Genomic DNA, 24,577 nt, shown 5'->3' with positions numbered 1-24,577 from the left:
TTCTTTCCTGAAAATATACATCTTTATATAACAGATTCAGGATTTTTAAAATTGGGTATAAAGATACTACCAGTTCGGTGATGGACTTTACAAGTTAAAGTCTTTTCTACAAAAAATGTATTTATGGGTGATACTCATGTCTATCATGAAAATAAATATTTTGATCATAACCTCTCCAGTGATTTACTGACATTGAGGGGTTGATATCCTGTAACCCAGCTAGTGTTCTATGTGACTGGGTTAGAGATCAAAAGGGTAATGCTTCTAATATTCATGGAAGAATTAGGTAGTAAGCTAGTTGACTAAACGTGTAATCAAAACTTCTCATCCTAGGATTCAAACAATGGCTTTTCTCATTTTGTAATGTATGCCTGTGGATCTTTGTGTACTATTGCCTTTAGAGATAACAAATTTTCACAGAGTTAGAAAGCAATAAAATACACTTAACAGTAAATCTTTACTGAGTGTAGTTTAATCTTTCTCTGATGCAGAAAGCACTTTATAATTTTATAGCTCCACATTATTGTGAATGCCAGTTATTATATTGGCTAAGAGCAGAAGTGATGTTGAATCAAAACTATGTGCTAATAGAATCTCGGACTGGGAGAGATGGATGTGTGTTTACCCATATACATCCCTTTATTTTAAATTAAATATGATTTTTTGCCATTCTCATTTCCTCCTAGGTTTCCCCCCAGCTTCCCCTCCCCACCCCCGCCCAGGCTTCTCTACTTTTTCTGAATTTATACATCACTCTCAGTTTCCTTAACAAAATTACAGTTTCAGGCTTTCTCTATGCGAAAACCATGACAAAGTGATTTTATAGCCAGTTCTGAAAGTGACTAAACTTGACAATTGTATTTTATGACAACCTCTGCTTTCGTGTCCCCGGCCTACTTTTATATCAGCATTTTTTTTTTTTTACCTCAAATATGAACAATTTCGTATCTCTGCATTGGTTGAAAACAAATCCCTTTACCAGGAAGACATTTTAATGGAGAAGAGCATGCTTCCCTTAAGTCACCAGAGCCTTTACACCTTAACTCTGTAATATTCAATTTCTCACTCACCAAGAACCACAGCCTTTTTTTTTTTTTTTTTTTTTTTTTTGGTGGTTTGTGTTCCTAGGGGTTGGGGAAGAATTAGTATTATGGGACTAAACCAGATTAGGGGGGAATGTGAATTAGATTTGGTAACAGATGGTGCTGTGGAAATTAAAGGTTCTTTGCGAATGGAAGCGACAGCAGCTTGTTTCTGTTCTCTCAGTCTCTCTGTTCATGCACTTGATAGACGGGTATAAATCACAACAATCCTGTCTTGACAGCCAATTTCGAGAATTTGATCTGGTTAAAGACATGGCTTTCGTGCTCCACTCCCCAAAACCTGCTTCTACTTTATTTTTACACAGCACCTTGTCATATTTAGAAAAACAGACTCACCTGCCTCTCCTTAATGAAATTTTTCTTAATTACAGTTTTAGCTCTTTAGTGTTAATTAATTTTCCATTCAGCCTGAATTTTCATAATATCTCTGAGGGATTTTTCCTTCTCTTTTTTTCCCCACCGTTTTTACTCATGCATATGCTTTTGTTGTTTCTAAAGATGCTTTTCACTGTCAGAAGTTCTTATCAGAGACACTATCTGAGAATCCTAATTACCAAAATCATTATTTGGAAAGAGAAAAGCTTTCACGGGAAGTAGTAAAGTTATCAAATCAGAAAAATTTTTAGAGGTGTCGGAAGCAGTCACCCAAAGAGCAGTTATTTCAACAAAATTGCACGAAAAGGTGAGTGACCAGCCTTTTTTTTTTTTTTTTCTCTTTTTGGCTGATAAGAGCTGCAGAAATGTCTGCTCCATCAGCTAAAATAAACCCCACCAAGTAAAAACATGTGACCACAATGTGGCCGAACCAGCTTGCGTCTGTGTTGACCTGGTGAGGATCTAGGAAATGTGAATTAAAGTTCAGAGAATCTAAATGAGAGACTAGAAATTCCAAACACATTGGGTGGACTCTTTACAGCCAGGCCCTCAGGTCTGACCAGCTCGGGAGAAAAGAACTAAAGTTGCCTCTGACACATCCACGTGGCATTTGGGCGCACAACCTGTCAAGGAAAAGGAAATAGAAGAGAGGAGGAAAAAAAAAATCACTCCAGAAACGAAGATTCTTTGAGCGAGCAACTAAGAGTTGGTAGAAATGAAGCTTCCTACTGGCAGTCAAATCAAATGTAGTAACAACTCAAGGGCTCCCCGCTGCTTGCTGACAGCGTGGTGTCACACACTGGGACAAACATTCACTTAAACGCTGATTGCAGAGAATTGCCCTTTCTGCCAACGCCTCCCACCAAAAACGTAATGAGCAAAAAGAGAACCATTTCTAGGAAAAAACCAAGAGTCCTGCTTCCTGGATCCCACCAGATGATCGTGGCACTGTTTGGCCTTCGGTCACCCGCTGGGAAGGATTCCTCAGTTGACTGTAGTTGCTGTGGTTGTGTTGTTATGTAGCAGGTTGTCGGCTGCGTACTTTTTCTTTCTCCTGAAGCACGTACATGCGCGCGCACGCGCGCGCACACACACACGCACACACACGTGCACTGCCCTAACCGTGAAACTTGGCTAAGTGCAGTAGCAGCCAAGGAAACAAAAGGAAGTTTGGGAAGTGTGCTTTCATGCAATAGCCCTTGCTCTCAGTCTCATCTGAGTCACAAGCCAGCATGGGTTTTATTGGAGTAAAATCTTGGGTTGGCCAAGAAGTTCGTTTGGGTTTTTTTTTTAGGCCAACCCAGTAGAATTTTTTTTTTTTTTTTAATGGCAGCAGTTATTTTAGAAAGCACGTGGGCGCATCCTGCCATTTGACCAGGGAGGATGAGGGTCAGAGTGTGGTAGAGACCGGCCTCAGGTCACACAGCACTGGGTCCCCGGCTAGAACCACATTGCTCCTCCCTCTAGCGCTGTTAAGAAGACACAGTTTGCTGAGAAATGGAGGAGAAGACAGACAAGGTGTCGGAACCCTGGTGTCCTACATTTTTTAATCAGTTTTTCAGAATTGAGACTAAGAGTCAGAAATTTTTCTCTGCACGTTTATCTTTGGACCTTTGAATGACAAACCACAAGCGAGTCCTTCCGATCTGAAATCCCGGCCTCTCTGTGGCTTCCATTGTCTTCGCTGGATGGTGTCCCACTGCTGAATAATCTCTTTTACAAAACCCATAATGCTGCAGAACAAATCCTTCGTCATTTCCATGGCTTGAATTAAATATATATGTTATTTTTCATTGCCTGCAAGTAGTGGCTTGGGTGTTTAAGCTTCACCTTCTCTTCAGGCAACTAGCTCAATGAAATGTTTTCTTTTAAAGAAAGAAGACAGAGGAAGGAGTCTTAGGATTAATAATTAGCTGATTTCCCCTCCTCCACACCGCCCCCCCACTCTCCTACTTCAGCTGAACAACACCTCGTACCAACAGAATATCATGTTAACCTCTGCTATCATAGATCACCCCCAGACCAGCTGCTTTTGCATCCAGATGTTAACTACTGCAAACTAAGCTATTAAGTTAAAAGTATAAATATAGTTTAACCGCTGTCCAACAGGGAAAGACGTGGTTTATTATCTGTGGCGGTACGATGAATCTCCCTCTCTAACATAGAAATGTTCCAATATGCTCGAAGCAACCTTTATTTCAACGGTGATTCCTCCTCAGCAGCTCAGCTTTCTCACCACTGTGATTCACCCAGTTTCCGGGAATGTTTCAGAGTTCCACTCCAGAGGAACTGGCCTATATCTATGGAGGCAGCTGGCTTATTGGTCATTGTAATTGCTTTTGCAAAACATTTTCTTAATGAGTAAAGGGTGACATCAATACGATGATCTCAATATCCTTACATCAACTCCTGGTAGCATTCTTATTTCCTCTTCCAGCGTAGCAAAGAGAATAGGAAAGGGAGATTCAGGCAGCCTGAGCTTTCACTGACCTGGATTTGATTTGTGAACTCCATCACTGGAGTGTGTGTGTAAAGCATCTATATTCGATTTTTAATTTGTAAAGATCAGTGCATAGACTTTCTATGAGTTGAATGTCTGTTTATTTCTCCTCTAGCGAGATGCCTTTAGAAGGTCTTCATTTAGCTGTCAGTCCCCCCGCTGGCGTGTCGGCTTTTTCTCTTCGGCGTGCTCCTTGACTGCTTGAAAACGGAATTGTCTGAACACAAGCAAACTTTATTGATCCATATTTCTGTTTGAAAGACCAGAGATTTGTAGAAGGAGGAGACTATTTTTTTTTCTCTAGAAAGCTTACTGCAGAGGAGGTCTGCTCATGGCGTAGTAAATCTCTAAGACCGAATAAATGTTACATTCAGCATATATCATAAGCTTCATTTTGATGATTTATCTTAGATCTTAGGTAGTTTTTTACCCCATACTCACCGTTTGTTTTTCTGGCAGGGTCCCCACCTTGTGCCCAGGGCTGTTTCACTCTACCCTGGAGATAGTGATCCGGTCAACACTTGGGCATTTCCTACATCAAGATGTAGAGTACACGATTCTAAAGCCCTTCTGGGCCTCTGGCTTTTGGTCCCAGGGGAGTAACTTGTGTAAGGAAAGAACTGTCCTTAGGGATTGAAGATAAAATGCTTGTTTTGCATCTCTTGTGCATCTGAGTCGCTGACTAGACAGTTCTTGACGTTGTCTTCTAATATCCATAGGTGTCCTGGACTTGGGCAGTTGTGAGGATATAGTTAATTAAGCCGCATTAGGGCAAATATACACACTTGTTAAAACACTTAATTTGCCTCAGTAATATTGATTACATGGCAGAAGTTTGTTTAAACTGAATGGTATTTTTTTCCCCTACTGTTACAGTCCTTGAGTGCAATCTGTATAATAGCTAATAGCCATCATCAGTTAAATATCATGTTAGTTGTAAAGTAATGTCATAAGAATTGATTTGGACTTGGCAGTGGAGGAGAGCTCTCCCTTCAAAGCCAATGTAGGTGATTAGCCAGAGTTTTAAGCAGAATCATGGTTCATATAAACTGTGTATATTTTATAGACTTATAGCTGCTCTATATTACATGAGAGCCCATTATATTAAAGAAAAGCTCAGACGGTTAATTATGCAAAACATCATGTATGCAATTACCCAGCATTATTATGCATTTAACAGTCTTATTGATTTGCCAGTAGCTCGCTTACTGTATTTAGAGCTATAAACAAGGGAGGCGCACCCCCAGATTGACATAGGTCCAAGAAAACAAGCTAAGGATGAATTACACTAGTAAGCGCTCCTGCATCAGATCAAATCCTTCAATACAGAAACTGTCAACAACTGTAATGAGCAACACATTGTGATATCACAGGACCATTTCTTTTCCCATTAATAAAGTTTATCAACCAGGAAGCATCAGAAATCACCTGGTAACGCAAACTGAAGCAATTGCAATTTCCTACATCTAAAATAGTCTGGATAGCTTAACAAGGCACTGGGCAGTGGCCTCTGGCTGGAATGATACAGTAAGATAGGATGCAGGCACTTTCTAACGCATACACTTAGAACACCCCCAGTGTGAATATCGCATTTCTCTTTGCTGAAAAGGAATGGAATCCATTTCCCTTCCTTTGTTTTAGGGACAACAGCAGGAGGAAAGGCACAAGGTTTTATAGGTCTTTCTCTATATCCGATTGGATGGCCAACCATCCTGGATTGTCTGGACTAAGGAAGTCCCAGGACATGAGACTTCAGTGATTAAATCAGGATAGTCGACCAACCTAATTTCAGAGCAAAATTGAACACTGGAGCCCTAAAAGCAGATAGGGCTTCAGCAAGGTCCTTCCTGGTCATGGTTTAGCCCTAGGTATGAAATTATATTCCTGGGGTGCTTTCAACGACTGGCCAGAAATGAGTTCCAAGTCTCCTGTTTTTATTTGTCCTAAACTTCTTTGCTTAGTGTAGCACGCGTGGCCCTTGACAGAACTGGGAAAGCGTTCAGCTTAGATAGAGGCTCCGATTTGTTACTTGAAGGAGCTGGCCCCTGGTTCCCACACAACTTAGCTACATCTCTTGTCAACAACTCAAGCATCAGCTTTGTCGGGAGCTGTTTGCTTACTCTGGTTCTTGACAGAGTGAGTTGCAAAGAGTCTTTTAGACTAAACGCACAAGTTATTTGTTCAAAGAATCAAGAAGCGGCATCACTAAATCATTGTGATCATGTTAGGCAGACCTCTGTTCCATTAGATGGGCCTCCACGTTTATTAAAGAAGACCTAAAATAGTATCTAAGTGTGTGTGCATATGTGCGCATGTGTTTTAATCTTTCTGGCGTGTGGGTCAGGATTTACAATTCCTTCTTTACAATTAATGGTCTCCTTCTGTTAGGTTAACCAGGCAGACCTGAAGATATTTCTTATTAAAAGAAAAAATCCTCTCTCTTCCTTCCCCAACTAAGCCAGTGTACCTTAATGCAATGATGATATGTTAGACCCAGCAGTTGTCAAAGCAGCGTATTACTGTGATGCCATAATGACACCCTGTCTCTGTAAAGTAGTCATGTTTTCTCAAATCACACGTTGCACCGTTGATTTCTGACATGACACTTCATTCGGTTGCTTTCTCTTTCTTCAGCATCACCATTCTTTGACAATAGCAGCTGGTGCCCATTTTGTTACTAAGTGATTCACGTTTTGCCACTTTACGAGAGTGCAATTAGTTGAAGCAGGAGAAAAAAAAAAAAAGCTCATTGTAAAGTGGCGTGCTTGGAGTTGTAACTCAGACTGCCAGCGGAGCTGCTGGGGTCATGAGCTTGGAAGCCTGGGCCTCGGGGAGCTGCTGCCTTAGTCTTGGAGGTTTTCTTCTTAAAGCATTAAAACAAAACCCAAAACCTATAGGCTAATAAAAGCTTCTTATTTTTTGAAACAAAAATACTTAAATATTCAACCTGGTGATTTCGACAGGTAGAAAACCGACCAATCCTTATAACTTCATTCCTACTTTGGATAGGTTAAGTGATGAGCGATAGGACTTTCGATAACCTTCCTTTCCAACCCTGAAATTCTCTGATTCAGTGAGAGAACTAAGGATTCTGTCTTCTCTCTCTCTCTCTCTGTCTTCTCATATTTGTAAGCTTGCAGGTTTGCTGGCTCCATTGTTGTTATGTAAAACTTTGAGATATAAATTGATAAAGTGTTTGGAATTTATAATGATGATGGGTACCTTTTCGGGCCCTTAAGGATGACAAGGAAGAAAATAAACTAGTGAGTTGTTTAGTTGTCATTTATTTAGCCTATTTAGGTGTCTGTCACTGAAATAGGTATAATAAAATTTCAAAAAATCTTTCCTTGGTGTTAAAATCAGGAAGGCCAAAGAAGAAGATCTGTGCACATGTGTTGCATTGATGCACCACTTTTTTTAGGAGGGAAATAAAGTAGCAAATGAACTCAAGTTTGGTATAAAATTCAAAAGATGAAATGCAGCTGCTTATTACGAACCTTTATTGGATTGGCCAAAATGTTCGTGCGGGTTTAGGTAAAACTAAAAGACACATTTTTAACTTTCACGAAGAACTGTTGAACAACGTATTCACTAACCGAACGAACTTTTTGGGCAACCCAATAGTTTGGTGAAAGGGTTAATAATATTTAATCATATATAAGCCTATGGAACGTAGGCTTAAGTCCCTTCTGGGAAATGTAGACCACTCTGGACCACCTACACATTGCCCAGAAATTCACAGCAATTCACTCACAGTCATACATTTACCTGGATCTAGGTAGCCTCTCTGAAAACAAGCTTGATAATTATAATATAAATGGAATATTAACTTACAGATTATCTTGTTTTCCCCCTCCAGCAGCAACTTATTGATTCTTATTCTTTTTGTCTGTCACTTTCTCCCTATACATGAACACCTGTACGTACAGTTAATCAACTGTCAAAAATTACATTTTTAAATAGTCCAGCAACCAAGAAGCTTTATCTGCCTGGTCATTAGTATCTAACACCAAAGATAAATTTTACTCTTGCTAACCCTTAAGCAAGGCTGGGCGAGAAGTTCCTATGTTGAAGCAGGATCATCAGAATTTATATATAAATGTATATATATGTATAATATATATAATAGAACATATATAGAATATATATAGAATACAGAAGACTATATCTCAAACTGTATTGAAAATACTTTCTAAAGCACTGCAATGTCCCTGGCCTCTGGAAAGCTGTTATATCCCTCAAATTTAGTTTCTTATAAAGAACATAAATGTTGTTCTTGACATGGTTGTTTCTCCGTCCAGTTTATTCTCAGGGTGTTCACTCAGAGAAGATTTTTAGAAAGTTGCTTCTCTTTTTCCCTTGTGTCTCCCATCATTTCTCTTAAAATAATAAAATAAAAGCAACTCTACAGAGCCTTTAAAATAAATATTTCCCACATTTTCCCAACACATGTTATTTCTGTTCATAATTCTTAACGAAATTTAGATTTTTATTAATCCAATGTGACCTAAAATTTCTGCGTTAACAGCACAATGTGGAATTGGGCTTATTCTCTTTGGCTCCAGATAAAGCCATCATCTTGGAAATGGCTCTTTCTGACAAAAAGGTGTTCTTTTGAAATAAAGTCTTATTCACTACATTCCTCTTAGAGTTAATGTGAATTTTAGTGCCTCTAATTTTAGATTGAAGTGAAGTCTAGAATAAAACCCACCAGCTGACAATTGAATTTATAGATAGTTGTGAATATCTCAGGCTTGAATAATAGAGCTGTAGAATTTCAGAGACAGAGAGGGAGAGAATTAAGACCCACTGTAGTTTTAGGGTATAATGTAATGGTGTCTAGGAAATGTTCAGTGTAATGAGCTAAGTAGTAATTAGGAGACAACTGTGTTCTTTCAGATTCTGTTTCGGTGTCACTCCAAACCCTGGGGAGGGTGACTCAACGGGGTGGCCTTGTAGCCAGCGTGGTGGCTTCTTCAGCCACTTTTCCACTCATGGGTGAGTGTGAATGTCATAGAGCCTCTGTGTGTGCCAGCTCTACCCCTCTGTGCTTGGCTATTTAAAACCATCAGTGAACACCTTGAAAAACTCTCTGTTGGCTTCAGGACATTTCCGCACTGGACTTTGGAGTCAGCCCTGAGTTGAAATCCCGACTCTTCCACTTCCAAACTGTATGACTTTCAGGAAATTGTTTGATGTCTGAGGCTCTGTTTCCTAAAGAGTAATACCTCCCTCACAAGGTTGTCTTGGGGATTAAATGAGGTAATATTTGGAAAGTACTCAGGTCAATGCCTGACATGTAGTAAGCACTTGATAAATGGCAACTCTATTATTATTTCCACTGGGCAAAAAGGTATTCATTAAGGAAGCAGTTCATGTCTGAGAAGAAACATAGAAAACCTACAGCACCGATCCAGCATGTTCACTTTCCTTTACAGCTACAATGGCCAGACTTGTGTAGAAGAGATTGCCACTGTCCAAAGGCTTCCCCGACCACTTGAACTTCCTGAATTTTCTTGCTTCCATCCAGATTATTGCAAAGTTAGGGGCTGAGATTTTCGAGGAGACAGCTGGCTGGAGACACCCAATTTTTCAAAGACCTTAACAACATGCATTTGACACATAAACATTTGGTGACTTTGCAAATAACCCTTCCATAAATAGGAGGGTGATTCCTGGCCTTGTTTCTCAGTCAAGAGTTCTGCACATTTTAGAAGTCCATGAGAAAACGCCCGAGGGAAAGAAAATTGGGATAAAATTGAACAGAGACAATCCAAGAAAAGAGAGAGAGAGAAAAGAAGGCCCAGGGAAAGCGTGGTCTGTTTTGTGATCAAGCAGCTCAAAGCAACTCTCCTTGGGAAAAAGAAAAAATGATTAAGAAATGGTGCCTCGCAGGCAGATGGCGAAAGAGTTCATTGTCGTGGCTGTGAGAGATTCAGTGCCGGAGAGAGGAAAGGGGAGCGACCGTGTTTTAGTACCCTAACAACTTCTAACTGTAGTCTAAGATCATAATGTATGTGCGAGCAGTCCAGTAATTATAAGGTAATAAGTGAAGTGGTAGAGTAAGTGCTTTAAATTAAAAGGAATTTGCAGGGCTGCTGTAAGTCAGTGCCGACCCGCTTTCTTTCAAACGTTGACTTGAGGAAAAGTGCTCAGCCCAGGGTGCAAGCTGGGAGACAAGGAGAGCGATCTATTAATTACAGAGCTCATTAACAGTGACGGGGACAAGGCAGCAGATGCTGCGGGAGGGAGCGGACGCCCGGTTCAGGCTGGAGGGGGCTATTTTTTCTTTCACTAGTTCTTGATGAAAGGACAACACAAGTGGGTGGGCGAAAGCAAGAAGATATTTTTGTGGATTTCTCCTTCCTGTTTGCTTTCTTCACATCCTGAGTTTGCTTTACTTTAGAAAGAGGCACAAAACTTCCAATGGGAAATCTGCTAGGAAAGAGGCAAATTCTTGCTCTGGATGCTTTGCTCTTGAGACCGCCTTCTCGGAACCGTTCAGTGAACATTCCCTGATAGGAAATAACCATATTTTTCTTCTTTTGAAAGTAACAGAACAGTGGGGGAAGGGGGCACCCGGAGGAGAGCATGAAATTTGTGCAGTGATAAAATATCATTAGATTTATAGTGAAAGAGATAATTGCATCCCTTCGGTTATCCTGTGACTACTCCCCCAAATTCAAGTGAATGACCATTACCCTGTGGGATTCCCATAAATCAACTTTCCACTGGGAAGCAATTATCTAAGTTTGTTTCTCAACTGTCACCTCTTCTTTCTATAGTGGGCTCTCAGAAGGTTCCTAGAGACTTTGCTAAAAGGGGTTTTGCACTATGGCGAACCGGAAAGAAAATAGGACCAATTATATCTTTTCATCTAATTACCTCTTCCGAAATTTAATCACTTACGGGTCTGACAAGGTAAGAGGGGCAGTCTGTTTCTTCTAGATAAGAGAGAGAGTTTGTTAGATTAGATGCTTCATCATATTTCCTTTTAGGAGGTATGATGTTAAAAGACCAAAGGAAGGGGAGAAAAAGAGACCATCGCAAATCTCATTTTTTCAGGGCAAAACTTGATACATCCTTACTTTGCTGAATATGAAGTATCAGGTTTATGGATTCACAGGTATACTGAAGGCTCAAATGGCTTTTAGTGATTCCTCTCTTCAACAGTGGCAAATCGCACATGCAGACACGGACACATGTAAACACATGTACATATTTATTAATCAATGCTGGTGATCATTTCACTGTTTTGTGGGCTCTAGGAAATAATCCTTAAATATTGGCTAGCATTTTATCCTTGATGTCTTTCTGTATCGCTAAATGTCTAGGAAATAGAGCAATTTAATTAAAGAGGCAACGTGATTGAGGATATATTCCCTGTGTGTCTTAGATCAATAAAAGACACAGTTATGCTTATGGAAGCGTGCTGACAAACAGTAATTACAGAGCTGAGGAATCATCTGTTCGGTCTTGACAATAAAAGTTTAGTTCTGCTCATAATAAAATGACTGCAACATCAGAAAATGGAAGAGAAAAGTAGAGTGAGGATAAGGGTAATTTTAGAAGTGATATGGACTTTGCAAATTACTCCTCTTCCCTGGCTAAATTTAGAATCTAGAGAGTTGATTTAGATATTGACAGTGGTTCTTGAAGAGAAAGGTAAAATGAAAGGAACTGGATCTGTTAGAGCTTTTGTTTATGGCCTGTCTGGGCACTTTGATGTAACCCTGTCACGCCCTTATGCTGATTACCTTGTTGTAGAACAAGAGATATTGACTAGAGAATGATGTGTAGTCCCTAGTTCTTATGCAGCACTCTCAAAGAGCAATGTCTTTAACGTATGACTTCTTCTCTCTTTTTTTTTTTTTCTCCTTTCGATCTTTTTTTTCACTTTCTCTATTTTTTCACCTTCTCTTTGTTTCTACCTCTTTTGGTATCTGTGTTTGACACTCTCTCCTCTTTCTCTCTCTGTTTGCACCTCCCTAAACCTCAGGCTTCTCTGCAGAATGTCAAACAAAGATCGACACATTGATTCCAGCTGTTCGTCCTTCATCAAGACGGAACCCTCCAGCCCGGCCTCCCTGAGGGACAGCGTCAACCACCACAGCCCAGGTGGCTCTTCAGACGCCAGCGGGAGCTACAGTTCAACCATGAATGGCCATCAGAACGGACTTGATTCGCCACCTCTCTACCCTTCTGCTCCTATCCTAGGAGGTAGTGGGCCTGTCCGGAAACTGTACGATGACTGCTCCAGCACCATTGTTGAAGACCCCCAGACCAACCAAGTGCGAATACATGCTCAACTCGATGCCCAAGAGACTGTGTTTAGTGTGCGGTGACATCGCGTCTGGGTACCACTATGGGGTAGCATCCTGTGAAGCCTGCAAGGCATTCTTCAAGAGGACGATTCAAGGTGAGTGAGGGTTGCACCTGGCGATACCCACCCTCCTCCAGCCTCATGTGATGGTTGGTTGGTTGGTTTTCGTGGTTCTGGCCCTTGTTAGTCAAGTTGTGCATTCTTAATTCTATCTTGAGTACAAAATAGAAATAGATGAAAATTGATAGTGGAGGGTTTGTAGAATAGACTCCCCACCCCCCCACCCCCCCATCCCCGCATATGCTCCCTATCAATTCCGCGTTTACTATCAAGCTCTAAAGATGGAATGATAATAAGCTATGGGTGGAGTTTGAAAGAGCACAGCTGTTATTAGAGCAGTGGGGGTCTGGATAGCCACTGAACCGATGCGCACTGGACAAATAGTGCTTTTACCTCTTCTGTTCTTCGTATAGCTGAAATGATAAATATTTTAGACCAGTGGTTTTCAAAGTAGAGTGTGCATCAGACTCGCCTGGAGAGCTTGTGAAAATGCAGATCACCCACTCCCAGAGCTTCTGATTCATTAGATCTGTCTTGGGTAGGGGGTCTGAAAATTTATATTTCTAACAAGTTTTCAGACGATGCTGATGCTGGTCCAGGAACTACACTTTTGAGAATCACGTCTCTAAACAAATTTAATTTTCTACGCCCTTCCTTCTTTTCCTGTGGTTGGATGTACTTTCCCCACCTTTTTAATAAATTTGTATGAAAAAGCTTCCAAACTGTACCAAAATATAAAATATGCTTCCAACGTATGTAAGACATACCCAAACCTTTATAGATCTCCGGATTTATAAATAACAAGATTATTTCCCACCGAAAAATGTAGAAAAACATGACTAAAATTTGTATGTGACCCTTTAAACTAGGAATCCACAAATACAAAACTCAGCTCCTTTTCAAAGCTATAGATATATATCTTACAGAAAATTACATTTCACTTGTTTAGATCCTTTGTGATACACTTTGGAAGAAAAGAGAGGAAGGAAAGAATCATTGTTTATTGAGGATCCCCAGCACACCAGTGATTCTATTCTGCTCTGCTCCGTGGTTTACAAAGCGTATCTTCTGGGAATGTCCTGGCGGTCCAATGGTTAGGACTCCACGCTTTCACTGCTGAGGGCCCGGGTTCACTCTCTAGTCAGGGAACTGAGATTCCACAAAGCACGTAGCATGGCCAAAACAAAAATACCCAAAATGTATCTTCTTAACCAGTTATAGATACAAGTGTGTTTTCCCTCATGTCAGTGGTTCTCAACCTTGCAGGCTCACAGGAGTCACCTGGAGACATAAAAAAAAATACTGATGCCTAGGCTCATACCTCCAAATTCAGAATTAATTGGCCTTGGGTGCAGCCAGGGCAAGCGGGGATTTATGAAAGCTTCCTAGTTAATGCTTCATCTAAAGCCGAGGTTAAGAACCACTGCACTATACTGTGCTGTGTTCTGTGACAGTGCTTTTGAAAGTGTGGCCGCTCTCAGTATCACCAGGGAATTTGTTAGAAATGCAGATTCCCATCCTTCATCCCAGATTACCTCCGTCAGAATCCCTGGGGGAGGGCCCAGCAATTCGTGCTTTGCCAAGCCCTCCAGGTGACTCTGATGCTCACCCGAGTTTGAGAACCACAGCTCTATTACCGTGTTGCTGCTGATTTACCGCTGACAACTCTTCTTTGTCGTCTACTGGTCCCTTGTTGGACATAACTGAAATCAGTTTAATAACTGTGTGACATGCTTACTGGTTTTTAAAGTGCAAAGGAGATGATGTTTGTTAAACTCTAATCCTTCTAAATGTTTTAACAAAAGGTGATTCTGAACCCCTTTATGAGCACAGAGAGTAATCTTCTACCCTTTCCTTTTACGAGCATGTGGGCGGGCAAGTCTTTTCACCCAGTAGCACTGAAGATCAGTGATTGTCCTGAGTGGAACAGGTGGTACCATCTCCCATTGCTTTTGTGCTGTCTATTACATAATCACTTCCTTGATGTATGGCTGATGAATACACAGTTAAAGAGTTAAAGTGCACAGTTGTTCAAGATATCATAACTCTTACATAATAGAGTGGATCTATCAGCCTAATCTTTTCACGGCCTTTCATAGTTTTAACGGAAGAACACAAGCCAAGTTAGTGTGGCGTATGTATGAATTACCTAAATATTTTAATAGCTGTATCTTCATATTTAATTGATCACCATAGCCATATTTTATTCGCATTTTCTTACAAAAATCCTTCATCCACTGGATCTTTATTTTCCTTCTTCTCATTTATAAACTGAAGGCGTTAATACCTACCTCAAGGAATGCTTCTGGATAAAGTGAAATACAAAATCACATGTAAAGTGAGTAAATAAACAATGATGATCTGTATGCAAAGCTTCCTCCCACTTTGGGGCATTTGAAAGTATCTCTTCAGCCTACTTACTAGATTGCAAAACTTGAGAATGAAAACACACTTTAAATCTTCGGGTTCCTACCACCCATTGTCCAACAGTATTAGAATATGGATGCTACAGAACATCTCAGATTTAAACTGTTAGTAATTTGGTTTTGTTAATTCAGTTTACACAGCTCGGGGTCTAACTACACAAAGATAAGGGAGTGTTTGGGGATAAATTAACAAACACTGTGTACGCTGGTATAAGCAAAATGGTCTCAAAATGAAAATCACTCCCATTTACTCAACAAATATTGACTAAAAACCTACTGTGGGCCTGGCACTGTGCTGGCCTGAGTTTCAGCTTAGCAACACTGTGTGAAAGCTTGGTTCCCAAAGGTTTGTGGATTGCAGTGAATTCCTCCTCTAAATGTCTCCTGCTTTGAGGGAATACCAAAGTTTTTTGTTTTGGGAGGGGGGGCGGGATTGAAACAACGTGGTCCTCAGTATGTTTTCCAAAGATAGGACAACTATGTGAAAACATTTCCTGACAGTTGTTTAAAAAAAAAAAAAAAGAAAAAGAAATCCTATCGCTTAGCTATTAATAGCCGTGCAATAGTTACTTACCGAGCGATCCCTGGAATAGAACAATTGCACTTCTATCGCTGATTCTTCCTTAGGATGCTGAAATGCTACCCAAAGCCTCACAGGGTGAACCACAGGGTGATTCTTGGCATTGATGTATAGTGCTCAGTTCTACTCCATATTGGAGACAGCAACTTTCAAGGATTTTGAGCAGCAGACATGTCACTGTCCGGATTAGCACTCTGGGCTTGCCCACCTGGCTGTGCTTGTAGCTGGCAGCTGGGTGGCACTCCTGCTGCCCTGCTACCCTGCTAGCTACATCAGCGGGCATCACGCCGTGATACTCACTTAGCCCCCAAAAAGCAGTGAGGCAAATAAAGGGATTAAATTGTGAAAGTGTAATGTAATAATTAGGGCGGTAATTGTAAGGGAGATTGGAACGGCCCCTCCTTCCTCTGGCCAACTAGTGATAGCGATTCAACTCGGAAGATGTTGAAAGTGGCCGAATCTGTTGCATCATCACAGATGCTTAGTCTGATGTGGAAGGGACCATAGAATCCATTCTCATGCCTTGAGGCAGCATTGCAGCCAAACTCTCCTTGACCGATGGTAGTCTTTCCCTTCCCTCCCTTAAAGCTCTCCTGCAGAATGAGAAAGGATTATGCAACTGCCCTTAAGAACAAGTCTTCCCACCATCTCATAGCCGCTATGGCCAAGGGGGTAAGTGTGGCTGCCTGGTTCTGGTCTCATTGACTTGACTAAGGGACATATATATTCAAAGCCATAGTCATGGGAATATTTCCTCTTTAGAATTTTTATTTCTTGTGATAATAATTTAAGATTGGTTATCCAATATGCAATACATTTTAATAGTTGGACAAAATACTTCTTAAATTTAGAGCCAAAAGAACATATATTCAGAGCGCCTCTTGCGAAAAGTAATGAGAATTGTTCTTTTCAAAGCTGAATGTGGTATTCTAGTTGCGAAAGGCAATTAATCATAAATTTCAGTGAAAGTCAACCAGAAAGGCATATTTTATTTATTGACTGTTTCCAAGTTATCATTGGAAAACTATTGAATTAGGTCAACACTTAAGTAAAAGTCAAAGTTTTGGAAGGTTTTAGTTTGCTTTTTTCTTTCTTTTCTTTTTTTTTTCTGACCAAAAACTTTTTAGAGGATTTTGACTGCTCTATCATCCCACAGGGTTACAATGGCAGCAATGATTTCATTGTCATTTTCTAGGCTTATTAATTTTTGTGTGTGATATCGTTATTCTGATTTTTTTTTCTAATTCTAGTTTGGCCTTAATTCATAAATGAGTGGGAACTTCTGTGGGTTTTTTTTTGTGGTACCTTCTCATTAAGAGTTTTCCCTGGATTCTTATTAAGGAGGTAAGAGAAGGAAAATATCTTTATATCCCCCCAAAGTCAATATATGTTTCATTATTTAATTCACAAAACACTAGCCCCGTGAAGTTTTTATGTCTATTTAAGAATATGGAAAATAAATTGTATATATTTATTAATATAACCATTTCAACCGTTCATTCTTGTGCTAGAAATATGGCATTCCCCCCTCTTTTAAAAAGGATATTATATATTTTAAAAATAGGAGATTATTTTTTTTAAGATATTCTTTCTAGCATGGGTTTTGGATTCATATAAAACCAGGTCCAAGTCTTAGCCACTTACCTGCTGAGAGGCCATAACTTCTCTGTGCCTCCCTTCCCCAGGTGGTAAGGATTAAATGAAGAGACTATCAAAGCACCTGGCCCATAGTAAGGGCTCAATAATTGATTGACGCTGGTTGATACTGGCAGTATGACTGGACTATTCAAGCACGGGGTGGTTCAAATACTCTAGGACAAATAGATGTCTTTGATGCTAAACTAGAAGGACCTGTGAGCTTCTCAGCTCACAGCTACCCCCCTTTTGCTCTGATAGTAAACTTTCTCTCCCTGTAGCCATTTTTCACAATAGTGCCCTTTTATATTAGAGGGCATTTAGGTGGGCCGATTGGAAATTTGATTGGTTTTATATAGCTTTTTTGGTTTTGTTTTGTTTTGTTTTTTGACTGTGCTGCTCGGCTGGTGGGATCCTAATTCCCTGACCAGGGATTGAACCCAGGCCCTCGGCAGTGAAAGCACCGAGTCCTAACCACTGGCCCACCAGAGAATTCCCCTGGTTTTATGTAGTTTTGTGGTGATCAATTAATTTTTTTTTCTGTGACTGTGGATGGGAAACTAGGTTAATCAGAAAGGGAACCTGAATCTTATCACTTGAGTAAAATATCCCAATTAAGCTTTGAATATGGGATTCAGGAAATAAAAAAGCAGAATGTCTTTGCAGCGTGAAATCTAGGAGGGACCATCATGAGAACCAAGTCCACTGCGGATGCTCGTGGGACCTGAGACAGTGTACACCCACCTATTGTGTATGTAAATATGTAAGCGTTTGTAAATTAAGATAACAAACTGCTAAGTCAAATATGTTCTGTTCTCTTATTTGACAAATACGCCTTCACAGTGGCCTGGGAGGCTAGCTTGGCGTTTTTAATTCTTAGACTCTTAGGAGTTTTGTGTCAGAAAGAGGCAGTAGAAGGAGAGCCAGCTTTTAGCTTGCAGCCCAGCCCATTTCTCTTCCTTCCCCTCTGCCTTCCATCATGTCTGGTACGTAGTGTGGACACCCCTGCCCCCACGTCCAAGGCCCATCCACCCCTTCCTAACAGCTGCACCTTGACCACGCACAGGCCTCGTAATGTGCCCTCTGGCACTGCGGTCCAGCCCAGGCCATCTTTCAGAGGAGCGACCCAGGGGAGAGGGCCACGCAGGTCCTGGAACGGGGTTTGTAGGGGCTTATCCTGGGAATTCAGGAGTCCCGGGTACTGGGGATCATGCGGTACAAACGGGGCTTGTGTCCTTAGCCTGTGGAAGGGCTTGCACCATGATACTTTCTAAAGCCCAGGGCTTTCGGGTGGGGGGCCCTCCTAGTCTGAGTCCAAAGGTGACACTGATAAGAGCCTAAATCTCACCTTAATCATAGGGCATTAAGAGGAGGAAGGCATATGCTCAAGGTGAATGGGCACAGTCTATGTGTCTGCTATTTTCCACCCTGAATTGTTGACTCCTTCCTGAAGTAGACGGCTTAGTCCTAGAGGACCTTTCCTGGATGTAGCATTTTCTTTGCCATCATGTGCTATTTTAGTCTCAGAATAGAATATTTGCAGCACTGGCGGAAATAACTTACAAATGGAGTGTCTGTACATCATATGAACCTTACCAAGGAAAATAATAAGGTATTATCTGTTCAACTTAAATAGCATTTAGAGAAAATAACTATCCCGGTTTGTATGTAGCATCTTCAAAATGAATATGTTCTAAAATTAAAATTCAAAATAATATGGAATTGTCTAAATTGACTTAACAAATCTCATTGATTATCAGTTTGGATGCAGTGTTAAATTAAATACTGAGGTGATATTTTCAAAAGAAATATTGTCTAAACCTCATTTGCTTTAACTCCGAGCTTGCTTTTGTTATGTTTAACTGACTTGTCCACTTTTCCTTGCATGTGATGCCAATTTTGTCTGAGTTTTTGAAATGCATGAATGTTGCCAAGTTATCAATGAGAAATATTATTCTCCTGCTACTTTAGGTGTTAGCTTCAGTGTTTATTTTAATAGTAAAATTTAGTATTGCAGGCTTTCTTTGTGGGTAAAGAATATGTATTATGCGAATTGCTATTTTAGGAAACAGCACAGTTTACAGTTTGATCTCTCTCAGTTTTGACTTAGTGGACCCACTTCTCAGGATAAATGAGTAGTGATTCCTTTTTCATGGTTTGTTCTGACCTTTAGGAATTGGCCTAAATTGTCATCACTTCTGAGGTTGTTGAAGAGCTAATGGTAGCAAAATTCTTCTGTAAAGGACCAGAGGGTAAAACAGATAGTAAATATCTCAGGATCTGTAGGTCACATGCCTTCTCTGTCATGTACTCAATTTTGGTTTGTTTTATTTTTTAAGCTGTTTAAGAATATAAAAACCACTCTGAGCTTGAGGTCATACCAAAACAAACCTAGGGCTAGATTTGAAGGCTGGCCCTAGTTTGGGTAGCTGCTAGACTAAAACACCCTCACTTCATCTTCCTTGTAGGCAACAATGACTGCCAGGATTTTCATATCAGAGGACTTTCTGGACAGCTTTGCATGCATATCATTTATTTAAATTGAAAGCAAGGTCTCTATCGTGATGATATTTTTTAGCCTATTATCTCAGTTTTCAGAATATTTTTTTTCCAGGAATTAGAATTTTCTAGCCTCTTTTCACTGTTCACTATGACATACACATGTGTGTATCAGCCAGTTAATCAGAAAACAGAATCAATGTAAGTGAAAATAAAGTAACATTTAGAGTCACTGACAAAAAGTTGGATCTTGGTTGTATAAAATAAGAGTGATTAATTTTCAGAGATTAAATTGCATGGTTGGTCTTTGATCAGGGAAAAGAAAAGAGAAGAAAATTTAATGTTCCCCACTATTTTTTTGTCCTTCAGATGTTAGGAACTCACATTTGCAACACCAGCATCTCTGGTATCATTTGCATGTTTATTAAACACATTGCATTATGTTACTGTATTTTGAAAGTCATTTAAAATCAACATATTTTAACCTCCTGAAAGGGTATGTTGTCCAGTTGGGTGACAGTAGATAGGAACCTATCCCATGTAAGGGGTATATGCCAGTGGCATTCAAGGAGGAAAAGAATTTGCAATGAAACTTTTTTATGCCATGGTAAAAAGTCCAACTGTAGTTCACTGTCAAATTAGTGAGATTGGATAATTAGTCAAGTTAGGCAGACACAATTCACTTTCCTAAGCAATATATTTGCAAAACGAGTGACCCTCTCTTCTACTGTCTATGTTATTTCACAGTGGTTGGGAAGAAATTATAGTATGCATTTTATGATCCTCTGGTAAATGATATTGCATTTATTTTTATTTATTAAAAAAATGTAGTAATATCGCTAATTCTTAAAAGTGCAATAGTTACAATTAATAAAAGGACAAGCTTGTTAGTAATTTTTTTAAACTTAGTTCTATTTTCACACTTTAACTAAATTTCTAATATATCTGTAATATTAGTATATTCTCCATTGACTCTACTCTGATACGGCCTACGTTATAGAATCAAAAAAAATACGAATGTTATTCTGGATTATCTTTACACATGCATACTTAAGAGGCTATGCTCTCTCTCTTTTTTAAATTTCTGTGAACTTTTTTTTCTTAAATAAAACCCTCTGTACTCAGAAAATAAAATCCATTTCCCATGGTTCACCTGAGCCAGTGTCCTCAGAAGTAGCAGCCAGGAAGGAAAGGGACTCCCAGGTGCTGATTGTAGGTGGAGCTGGCGTGAGAATTGGTGCCCTCTGTGGTTCCACTGTCCTGGTCCACCTGCGCCATCCATACTTACCTGTTCCGGATAAAGTCATTTTCTTACGGGAAAGGAAGCACGTGCATTGCCATTTCCTCCAGGGAATTTGTTGGCGAGTAATTCTCTTTTCCTAGCCTGGCCCAGCCTACCACTGGTCAAATCCACAACCTCTCCCAGCACTCCACACCAGTTCTTCCAGCAAATCACTGGTGAGAAGAAAGTTTGTGTTGTTCACATGCTCAGGTCGGAAGGACTTCACGGATCAGTTCCAATTAATTCTTTAAAAAAACCATTTACTTTCTCGTCTGTTAGCTAGGTGGATTTTTGCATCTGTGATGGGACTTCTTAGGTAGTAGGGTGTGGCTGATACTTTGCCTACAGACAGCTGGACTTGCACCCAGGTCACCCTAGTGTTATCTGATGACTGTTTTGATGAAGAGGCTGGAGGCTGTCCTTTGATAACAAGATGAACTCCCAAGAAAAGGTATCAGTACCTCTCTTAACATTCTAATAGCTTTCATTCTTTCCTCTTGGTTCTCCCTCACTCAGAACCAAGCCCTGACAAATAATGCTGTTTCGTTCAGAGAATAACCAATAAATTACCTTGTTAGAATGGCTACCGTCTACAGAGCGTCATATTAAATGCTTGAGCGCAAATACTAGGAAAGATACATTGTACTTCATATTTTTCAAAGTGCATGCTTTAACATATGTTAAAGTAATTACATGATAAAATCCTTCTTCCCCTAAATTCAGAATTGGTTCTGGCTGAATCCAGTTAGGATACACTAAAATGTTCACCCTAAAGGTAGGAAAGAAAACAAAAAAATTGAGTGATGAGAGTTCTGCTGTCTGAAGTTCCTATTGGTGCGAATGTGGGTCACTTTTTTGGGTAATCAGTTGCAGGAGTATATGTCTCAATACGATTTGAATCCTGAGGATTTGTTACTTGTTAGAATTCAGGTTTTGGAAGCTGTGAGACAGGTTGTGAGGAATGGCAGGGTGGCGTTCAGTGGCATGGGTCAGAATTTTTTTTCTTTACTGGTAAAGCCCAAGGCAATGATTCATTTTTCTGATAATTACTTGATAAATTTAGATAACATCATAGAAGTGATAAAGTATACACAGGGCATTAATTAAGTTTCTTTTGAAGTTGCTTTAAGTTGTTGGGATTCAACAGGCCTGGTCATTGGAGTTCTCTTATTACACCATTTCAGAAGTTTTACCTGAAAGCAAAATTAGGTAATGGATGCTGGTAAAGTATTCTGGTTTATACGAAAAGTTAATATAAGTTTATATGTAAAAGAAATGATGTTCCAGCATATTTTTTATTTATTTTATTTTTTCACATCTTTTTCTTTTCTTTTTTTTTTTTTGGCCGCACCATGCGGCACGTGGGATCTTAGTTCCCCGAACAGGGATCGAACCTCCACGTCCCCAGCATTGGAAGCGTGGAGTCTTAACCACTGGACCACCAGGGAAGTCCAATTCATTTTATTTTTTATTGTGGTAAAAAGCATAACATAAAATGCACATAACATAATATATAAGTTAAAATTTTCCATCGTAACCATTTTTAAGGGTACAATACCTTAGTGCTAACTATATGCATATTATTGTACAACAGCTCTTCAACATTATCTCATCTTGCAGAAATGAAACTCTATACCAATTAAATAACAACTCCCCATCTTCCCCTTCCTCCAACCCCTGGTAATCACCATTCTACTTTCTGTTTCTATGAGTTTAACTACTTTAGAACCCCCTATAAACAGAATCATGTAGTATTTATGTCTTTGTGACTGGCCTGTTTCACTTAGCATACTGTCCTCAGTTCATCTATGTTGTAGTATATGTCAGGATTTCCTTTTTTTTCACAGCTGAATAATATTCCATTATATGTATAGATGTATACATCACATTTCCTTTTTCCATTCATTCATCAATGGACATTAGGTTGTTTCTGCCTCTTGGTTATTGTGACTAATGCTGCAATAAGCATGGGTGTACAAATATCTCTTCGAGATCCTGCTTTCAATTTTTTGGATAAAATACCCAGAGGTGGGATTACTGGATCATATGGCAGTTCTATTTTTAATTTTTTGAGGACCTTCCATATTTTTTTCTATAGAGGCTGCACCATTTTGCACCCCCACCAACAGTGAATGAGGGTTCTAATTTCTCTGTATCCTCTCCAATGCTTATTTTCTTTCTTTTTTTTTTTTTTTTTAATAATGGCCATTCTAATAATGAGTATGATGTGAATGTTTAAATATTTTTGAGGCGTTCTGGATGTTTCTCAAATTTGAAGTTCTAATCTTTCACCTGCCAATGCTTATCCATAAGTAATTACATAGGTGGACAATGTAAATAGTTGGTTTCATCCTCTTGAATTGAATACAATGCCTTTATACCAGTAATAGATGAAGAATTTGTTAATTTGTCATAATAATAATGAATATATTTGTTTTTAAAATGTGCCACACATTATTCTAAGTGCTTTACATTAATTATCTTATTTAATTCTTCCACCATTGCGTTAAAGCAGATACTACCATTATAATATTACTATATTATTTATAGATGTGGAACTTCTATAAAGTTCACAGAGAGGCACAGAGAAGAAATTGCCCAGACACAGTTGGGTCTCAGTCTGAACCCAGAGCCTCTTCTCTTAACCCCCTCATTACCCTGCCTTGTATATTTTAAAAGCTTTTCAAGCATTGAATAATTTTGGACTGAATTTTTCTTAAGAGATTTTAGTTCATGGGCAAATTTTTCCATTAAGTTGTTAAAATATAATAAAAAAGGAGAATTAATATTTTCAGTGATGATTAGATGATATTAAAGGTTTGTAAAAAGGAGGCAGCAGAAGTAAGTCTTAAAAATATCTAATTTTTTATCATTCATTTTCTGAAATCCCCTAAATATAAAGTTTGAGAGTTCAGCCCTTCAGTACCACCATATCAGTTTTCTGTCTCAGTTCCCTTGGATTTTATCTGCTGACACTCATTTTGCTACTAGATTTTTAGTTGCTGGTCTTAGGTTGATCCTAAAAGTGTACACTCACCGCTGATAACACTTCCCAGACTCTTTCGTTCTTGATTTCAGGAGGGAAGAGGCTTATTTCTTCTCCTGTCCACTTACTAAACGTTGTGACCACAATAGAAGGCAGCTCAGAATCAATTTTTTTTTTTCTTATGATGAATACTAGTCAGAAGGAGTTTTTTTTTTCTTTTAAGTGATTATATGAATGCATCTGGATGTTTATAGGAAAAAATTACATTCTTTGGAATTAACTCTTGTTTTATTTTGGTTTGAAAAAGTTTAAAGAAACAGCCATATTTTTATATGTTTTTTTTTTTTTTAGAAGGGCATCACTGAGTCATCCTAGAAAGAAAACAAGAGAATTTAGTACAAGAAAATCTGGATTAATTTAAAATTTAGAGCTTGAGATCTGAATGCTTTAGCGTGAATCTGAAAGCATACCCTACATCTGCATTCTGATACCCATTTTCTTTCAGCGCATACTATTAACATAGTTTCCATTTGAGGAAGATCAGAGGCAAGTACAAGAATCTTCAAAGGAACGAATCTAGCCCAAGATTTTGTCCTTGACTGCGCCTGTATTTTTTTTCCCTCGCTTCCAAAGCGTCTGCACTGCTTCCTTGCTTCTGGAACACCCTCGCTGTCCCCAGAGTCCTCAGACTATGTTTTACGTGGATAACAATTTCAAATTTTACAAATATTTCAAGCAAAAGCCCTCCAACTCATCCTGCCACCTGTTCGTCTCAGTTTACTGAGATTTCTTTTTTAATATCTGAACC

General features: G+C 39.4%; 1 pseudogene; it reads left to right on the top strand.

Annotated features, from left to right (window-relative positions):
- LOC102997950 (estrogen-related receptor gamma-like) overlaps positions 1-24,577 on the top strand; it is a 67,196-nt pseudogene that overhangs the window by 31,004 nt on the left and 11,615 nt on the right.

This window comes from Balaenoptera acutorostrata, chromosome 1, assembly GCF_949987535.1.
Source record: "Balaenoptera acutorostrata chromosome 1, mBalAcu1.1, whole genome shotgun sequence".
NCBI classification, from domain to species: domain Eukaryota; kingdom Metazoa; phylum Chordata; class Mammalia; order Artiodactyla; family Balaenopteridae; genus Balaenoptera; species Balaenoptera acutorostrata.
The sequence above is the reverse complement of the archived record's forward strand: the minus strand, read 5'-3'. Positions and strand labels throughout refer to the sequence as shown.